The sequence below is a fragment of the Crocodylus porosus genome, unplaced genomic scaffold (genome assembly GCF_001723895.1).
Source record: "Crocodylus porosus isolate Cpor-Errol unplaced genomic scaffold, CroPor_comp1, whole genome shotgun sequence".
NCBI classification, from domain to species: Eukaryota; Metazoa; Chordata; order Crocodylia; family Crocodylidae; genus Crocodylus; species Crocodylus porosus.
In genome coordinates, this window is record NW_017728951.1 from 29296886 (window position 1) to 29305353 (window position 8468).

The window sequence follows — 8468 nt, forward strand, 5'->3', positions numbered from 1 at the left end:
TGAAGATTGTCATGATTGTGATGTCCCTGAGGTCATCTGGGATTTTCTCCTCATTATAAATCCTTAAGATGTCAGCTCCTTTCCCTCCTGCTTGAAGATTTCAGCAAGGATTCCATCTGCTCAGGATGCCTGGTCGTTCTTCATCTGCTTGATGGCTTTCCTCACCTTGTCAAGGATTGGAGAAATTCTGAGATCATCTCTGATTGGAGGCTTAGACAGAAGTGACAATTTTCGCCCAATCTGGCCCCTGAAAGTGCTCTACAGCCATGACCAAACAGAAGTGCATGGCTGTAGAGTGCTTTAAAAGGGCCCAATCCCATGAAAATCTGAACCCTCACTACATGAGGGTTGAGATGAAGATGCCCCAAAATGGGGCATCTTCAGTAACTTGTATCTGAGCTGTCTCCCAGCCTTGGTGCTGTTTTCAGAATGGGGGGGAGGGAGAAGGAGGTAGGTCTGGGGTTTTTTCAGACAGCACTCCTATCCACCCCCTCCCCTACCCCTCCAGTGCCAGCTGGGGAACCCTTAGAACTAGCTCCCTCCCCCTCCTCCCATTCTGAAAACAGCAGGCGGGGGCTAGGGCGAGAAGGGGTATTGCTAGGAGAGAGTGGCTGCAGGCTCACAGCCAGCAGCTGGATTCCCCAACCCCCCCTTGACCCAACAGCAAACTTCTGCTGGGTCCAGGGGATCACTGTAAATCATAGCACTTCCTGCAAAGCACTGTGAGTTATAGTGGGAAGCTGCTCTTCCGTCTCCACCTTGGGTATTGTGAGATGGAATTGAGAACACTCTCATCAACAGTGTCCATGGACCAGAGGTTGAAAACCACTGCTCTAGAAACAAGAAAAAGACCTGATTATTTCTTTAGTTTGGTGGTTCTCAACCTTTTTAGACTTGAGGGACTCCTTGGACAATGCTAGCTTTCACTCATTTCTTGATTACAAAAAAATAATGAAGTAGTTCTTCTGTTGCCAAAAGCTCAGACTGCAGCAGATCAGAAATGTTTTGATGTTATGGATTCCTATTTGAAATCTCTGGATTTATCTTGTGAATCATGTAGGTATTTGCAAATCTAACAGTTCTGCAGCGCCCTGGTTGAGTCTGTTTTAGCTGGAAGAATAACATTCAGGAATAATTATCATGGCAAGTGCATGTTCAAGACATTGAATTGCATTTGCACTTAGATGCTTAGATCAGCTTTGCTTTGGCATTTACTCAGCCGTTCACTGCTTTATATATTCCTCTGCAGTGAACATTATCCCTTAATTAATACTTGAAAATCAGTTAGGCTCTAGATGTAAATTGTTTTTAGCAACACAAACAAGATGGGTTGGCTTTTTTTGTTTCTTTGTTTTCCCTTTCATTTTGTTTTTTAGACAGTTAGCACAAATTCAGTGGTGGTTTGGAAGAGGTGGTAGCTATTAAGAATCCTGGGATGTATTAACATCAATTAGTTACACAGAGATGTGGGGATCCTTCTTATCTGAGAAACATGGGGCCTGAGTAGAAATCTCACATACCAAGAAAACTAATTGGCCACTAATATGCCGTTTGGATGCCAGGTTTATGGGCTTCAGCATTGAGTTTGCTTTTTGAAGATACCTGTGAAAGGATTTGTAGCCATCTGGAGCTGAGGTAACATATAACAATAAGAAGAGAAATAGCTACCTTCTCAGTTACTGAAGGATTCTGATGGAGGACCGTTTTTATGCTTTGTAAATAAGTATTTTATACATTGATATGTTTTACAGGTTACTTTATTGTTTATTGGTTTTAAGCAGGGGGCTTGATTGAATGATCACTTAAGGTCCCGTGCAGTCCTATTTTTCCATGATTTTGTGAGAAACACACATATGGTTCTGTTTGTACTGGATGCATTCCATAAATCTGTTAGTCGGGTTTTCAGAGCAGGGACCATATCTTAGAGATTCTGAGAAATACATTTTTGCTGATCTAAAGTATTCAAAAACCACAGGCTTCACAAAATCAAGAGACTGACTTAAGAATAAGGAGATACTTTTGATACTTATTATACCATTGAGGGAAACTTTAGGCTTCATATTTTTAAATTTTTGCTTTGCAGCTTTAATGAAATCTCTAAAAGTATAAGCTAGCAATATTGTTGCCCCACTTTACTGTTTCCTGTTTGTGATTAAAACCAACCTTGGGGGCAACTGCATAAATTGCTTAAATAGAAGATTAATATTAACACCTAAGGATTCTTGTGGACAATACATTTTAGTGGACATTTTAGTTGAGAGAGATTTAGACCAGTTTTCAGGAGAGGGCACTCTTCCTCAGATTGAGCGCCCTGTACCCCAAAGCTTGTCTAAACCTTTTCTAACTAAGAAGTTAGTCCAATAACAAATATAAGTCGCAACAAAATCTCCCCACCCGCCCATTTTCTGAACCATCACCTCTGCAATGTCACTCCAATGCTATGATATTGAGAAATAAGGTATTATCATTCTTAAGACAGTTTAGTAACCGGAATTTAGAAAGAAGCTGGAGCAGGGGTGGGCAGTTATTTCAGGTGGAGGCTGCTTAACAAGTTTTGGTGGGCTGTTGATGGCTGTTTGGGTAGCCCCATCCCTTGACACATGCCCCGCCCCCTTGTTGCCATCTTGGAACCAGAAGTTCCACCCCTAACCCCTGACCTTTGCCACTGGAAGCCCTTCCCCTTGCTCCTCCCTCCCCCCAGAAATACTCCTTTTGGGAGGGTTTGCCATCTTAGAATAAGAAAAATACCAAATCATACACTAAAAGTGAAACACCTACTACAACATATTTTAATTTTATTATGAAAAATATTTTTGTCATGATTTATGTTTGCATAGTGTATATAGAAGTGATTGCATAATAACTCAAAATAAAGTCTTAGTCCTGTATATTGTGGGGAGATGTAGGGTATGTGTGTGTAGGGGGAGGTGTTGGGGGTTTGTGAGGGGATGTGGTGGTGTATGTGGGGGCATAGGGTATGTTGCAGGTTTGTGTATATGTGGGAGGGTTGTAGGAGCAGCTTGTGGGGTGAGGTAGGGTGGGGGGTGTGGATACACTCCATGGTGTAGCAGCAGCAGGCAGGGGCACTCAAGGCACTCATGGCACAGGTGCCTGGTGGGGCACGGCTCTGGCCAGCACTGCACATCCCAGGGTGGGGTGCAGCCTCCACTGGGCGGTTTGTATTGCTAGCAGTCCCTGCCACTCAAGCGCAGCCCCTGTGCTCTCCAGACACAGGAGGGAAGCTTTGTGCGCTGCAGCCAGCTGCCTTCCCCACCCCCCAGGTGAAGGCTCCTGGAGCTTCCTTTCCCTGCCGCATGGCCCCAGCGGGGAAGGCAGCCAGCTCCAGTGCCCAGAGAGTGCCAGGGCTGCGCATGAGTGGCAGGGAGTGCTGGTGATACAGGTGGTTCAGTAGAGGCTGCGTCCCTTGCTGCAATGTGCAACACTGACTGGAGCTGCACCCTGCTGGGCATCTGCCCCCTGAGTGCCCCACCTGCTGCTGCTGCTGCCACCTGCTGAGGCTGCGTGCCTTGGGGGAAAGTGTGGGGAGGGCCCCACACTCCTCCCGCACATCCATGCGACTGCCAGCCCCAGCCCCATGCTCCGTGCTCCTGCTCAGCTGCAGCCCCACCCCTGCCACTTCCCTACCTGCTGCCCAGGGCCAGCAGGAGACTGGGGAAACTGAGCAGGTCCCCAGGGGCAGCAGTTCCACCCAGAAAATGTGTGTTGGTTGGGCTGTGCCCTTCCACCCACAAGGGTGGGAACAAAGCACAATAGGGTAAGTTTGGGCGGATGTGTACAAGTGGGCATCTTGGTCCCAGCCTCACAGATGGAAGGGCTGGGCAGGATGCAATTCATTAGTGGGTGCCACGGGCCAGATGAAAGTGCTTGGTGGGCTGGATCCAACCCACAGGCCTTATTTTGCCTGCCTCTGAGCTGGAGCCTTATGAACAGCCAGCTTTTCAGACCACCAGCAAATGTTCTGTAGACCCTCCATCTCCTTGTAGGAACCCTGTACTACAGGGTGCAGCTTGTAATTACTGTCATGTAAATTTGTGGCTGTACATGTAATGTAGGATAGAGATTTCTGTAAGCAATCACTGGAAGATACCTGTTTTAAAAAGGCAAAGTCTAAAGAAAAAGCAATCTGTTGACTCTAAAATAGGAAAAGCAAAAGAGAGAACTGAAAAAGTTATTCCTTCCCATAGCTTTTACTGGTTTTACTTTTGTCATCAAACTGCAAAACGCTAATGGTTTAAAACTTTGAAAGGCTTACACTAATAATGCAGCTGCTAGAGAATTTACATCTCATATGGCAGGTGTTAATACAGATGAGCTTAAAAAGCTGTTCCATTTCAGTGACTCTTTCTGTGCATTGGTAGGTGGCAGCACAGACAGGACAGAATTGAAAGAGATTATTTTTGAGAGACGTATTAAAAACTCCAACCCAATAATTAAGTTTTCTGAAGGAGTCCATGTTTGCTGTGATACAGCTGGGTGCATTCTTCATTGCCTAATGGTGTTTTCCTGGAATCTGAGTTTCTGAAACATAAATAGAAAAGAAACTAGTTTCTAGTGGATTAAGAGCTGATGCTGATAGAGTAAGACAAAGTCATAGTCTTCCATGAATAGTGTAATGATGAGAGAGCACAATTACTAGCTTTAATGTCCATTGCATAGCATGGGAGGAAGAATAACTCTGAAATTCCAGAAATTCAGGCTTCTGCCTGGTATACACTGTGGGCTATGTCTAAATTGTAAACTTAAAACACTTAGCTGTGGCATGCACATGTATGCTGCATTGCTGTGGGCAGGCTACCTCCTAAAGTAGGAGGAATGTAGCTGTGTCTACATGGTGCTTCAGAGTGACTTGAATGCCAGGGCCAATCAATCGTTACATGGATGCAACTGCACTGCTTCCATTTATGGAAACAGCTTGCCCAGAGTCACTTGGTATGCTTCAGGGCATTGCTTCTAAGCACCATAAATGTATTGTGTTGATGAGGCCATAATGCCAACTCATTTAATTCATTTAATACCAAGAAAAAATAAAGAAACTGGTCTGATGCAACTCATTATACTGCAGCATTGTTGTTCTTCATTTATTATGACTCACTAGGCACCCAAAAAAAGCCACATTAAATTTTTCAGGCACGCTACATTAACACCCAGGTTATCTACACACGCCCTATTTTTTAAAACTATGCTCTTAGTGAGACAACATTGCCCATATCAAATTCATATTTGAACAACAAAGTAACAATTTCCAGTTCCAAATTCTAACTAGACCAAGAATGATAGCAAGAAGGAGACACCTGCACTCAGGAATTAGCACCTTTAGTGCCTGGGAAAAGAACACATAGCAAAAAGCTATCCTGTCTGAAAGAACAGAAAGATTTAATCAAAAGACTTCCCATGCATGACTTGGCTCAACTGTAAAAACTAAGGAGTTGTTCAAATGCAGTGAGGCACCCAATGGTACCTGTAAGGCACTTGGTTAGATCCAGTGAATAGGTTTGACATGTCTAAGTCCAAACCTGGGATCCAAAAAACCTGCTGCTCCACAGCCATGGCTTACCACTGGGAACACCTTAATTCACTAAGTGCCTGTCTGTTTGACTTTGAAGTTTTATAGGTCCCTACAGTTCAGCTTCTCCCATGCCAAGCCAGATCAGAATCCAGCTTTAGGGACAGATCTCTATTAGCCTCTATGAGTGTTTATACATGAGCTCTGAGTGGGTGTGGGGGGAGGGAGGCGGTTCTTTAATTTGAGTGGCTCTGAGAGCCACTGTAATTAAAGCACCTGGAACGTCTCATGTATTAGCATCTTTGCACTTAAAAATGGCAACAGGGTGATTTTAACTAAAGTTTGTTCAACAAACTTTAGTTCAAGCACCTCCACTGCCATTTTTAAGCGTGGGGGCACTGATGCATGAGGTGCTGGAGTCTGCTGTAATTACCATGCTCCAGCAGACTCAATTAATTGAGCCTGCTCTGACACGTTGTAATTACAGTGTGTTGGAGCAGCCTCGCTGCTTGTGTATATACATTCCATGCGCCTAAATGGCAGTTTTCCAGGTGCGTAAGTAGTATTTATGACACACAAGCATGGTTTGGAGTTCTGTTACCCATACACAGATATACATCCAACCGTCTTCCTCCTCCTGCTCTGCTGCTGAGGACTTGTGGACCCATAGCTGGGGGCTAGGCCGACTTCTTATAGTGGTGACCTGTACTCACCAAGTCACTTCATCGTCAAAGGATGTATGCGGCTTTTCAGGAGGGACTGCCGCAAATGGAGGAAGAATCTGCTGCAGGGATCACAATACTTTGAAACCTCACAACAATGACAATAGGAAATGGCAAAGTGGGAGCAGCAGAAACAACGTGTCATGGACCAAATAAAAAATCCAGCACCACCCACCCTACATGGAAATACAATGCCTGAACTGCTGTAGAGTCTGCTAATCCTGGATAGACCTCATCGGTCATCTTCAGACACACAGATAAGACAATCGTGGAAGACAATCATCCTCATCTGGCCTCACATATCTCCTATTCTTGGTTGCACAGGGGCCAGATCCAAAAGAATGGCAGAAGAAAGAGTCTGGGTAATGCCCAACCTCTGCTGTAGTGGTAAGAACACTATGCTGGGAAATAGGAGAGATGCAGATTCAAATCCCTTTGGGATTGGAGGGGTGTACAATCTGGGTGAGCGCACTAACCACTAAGCTATTAGGGCTAAAACCTAGCAGGGATGCCCTTCAGCCCTGTCATCTAACACCCACTAACCATGGGTTTTTGCTGGGTAGAATTATGTGCCTTATCATCCATCATATTCACATATGTAGCCATGTATTTCCTCATCATTTCAATTTCTGTTAAGCTTTTTTTTTTCGGGCTAAGGCAAGTATATTAGTTTCATTTAAAAAAAAGATTACGGTATTCTATACAGTGGGGCAAAGACATGACAATGCAGCATTACAACAGGCTGGGGATTGGGGGAAAAGTCTGAAATTTTAAGTGAATCAGACTTGTCAGCTCTTCCAGTAAAAATAAAGCAAAACAAACCAAAATAACCAATGTTGGGGTCAAAGTTGTGGACTTTAAGCTATAATTTTTCAAACACATTAGTAAGAGAGATTTTGTTATTAAATCATAGAATGGCTGGAGCAGAGAAATCTGAGACCCAGCTATGATCAACTGCCCAGAACTCGGCAAGATGATAATGAGACATTGATAACTAATTAGACAGCCTCTATGTATCTCCATCCATTGTTGGCTCAAGATTTGCTGCATCACATGATCCCTTAGAAGCAAGAAGCCAAAGGTAAGGATTCTGCATTTGTTGCAGTAGAAGAGAAAGTCTGCTACAACTCTGACTGATATCCAGTGGAAGAGCAAGACGAAAGAGAAATTTTCATACTTCCTAGCAATCAATGTTTAATTTTTAATCTCCCCTCTAGAAATCTCACCAGATCAAGTCATGCATTTATAATTATTGTGAGCCTGCATGCTTGAATTGTGCCTCTGGCCTGAGCTAATCCTTTCTTCCTATGTAAGCCAAGCCAGTTTGCAGCCCAAGGGGGCTTGACTTCCCAGCATAGTGCAGTAACCACCAGGCCAGGGGACAGTAGTAGATACACTGAAGGGTAGGGCTAGGATTCACAGTGACCTAGACAATTAGAGGATTGGGGCAAATGGACTCTCATGAGGTTCAACAAGGACAAGTGCAAAGTCTTGCACTTAGGAAGGAACAATCTAATGCACCAGGACAGGCTGGGAGCTGGCTGGCTGGGCCGTAGCTCTATAGAAAAGGACCTGGGGATTAGAGTGGGCAATAAGCTTAATATGAGTCAGCAGGGTGCCCTTGTTGCCAAGAAGACTAACAGCATCCTGGGCTGCATCATTAGGAGTATTGCCAGTAGGTCAAGGGAAGTGATTATTCCCCTCTATTCAGCACTGGTGAGGCCACATCTGGAGTACTGTGTTCAGTTTTGTCCCCCCCACTACAGAAAGGATGTGGACAAATTGGAGAGAGTTCAGCAGAGGGCAACAGAAATGGTTAGGGGCTGGGGCACATGACTTAAGAGGACAGCCTGAGGTAACTGGGCTTATTTAGTCTAGAGAAGACAGAGGGGGAATTTAATAGTAGCCTTCAACTACCTAGAAGAGGGGGAGTCAAAAGAGGATACCTGTTTGGGTAGGAGATCACTTTTTGAATTAAGAAGCAACCCAAGATTTACCATGTACTGCCACAACCCCTTCATAGCCCCCTCCATAGCCCTGCTCCCAGCACTGCCACCCAGCCTGATCACAGCATGGCCTAACACCTGTGCTGGAAAGAGCCTGGTACTGCCCTGGGCCCAGCCCATCCCAGCCCACCCCTCACCCCACGTGCAGATCCAGGGGCACATGACCCCCATGCCTTCTTGGACTGCATGCTCCCCATCCCTGTGCCCTCCCTTCCC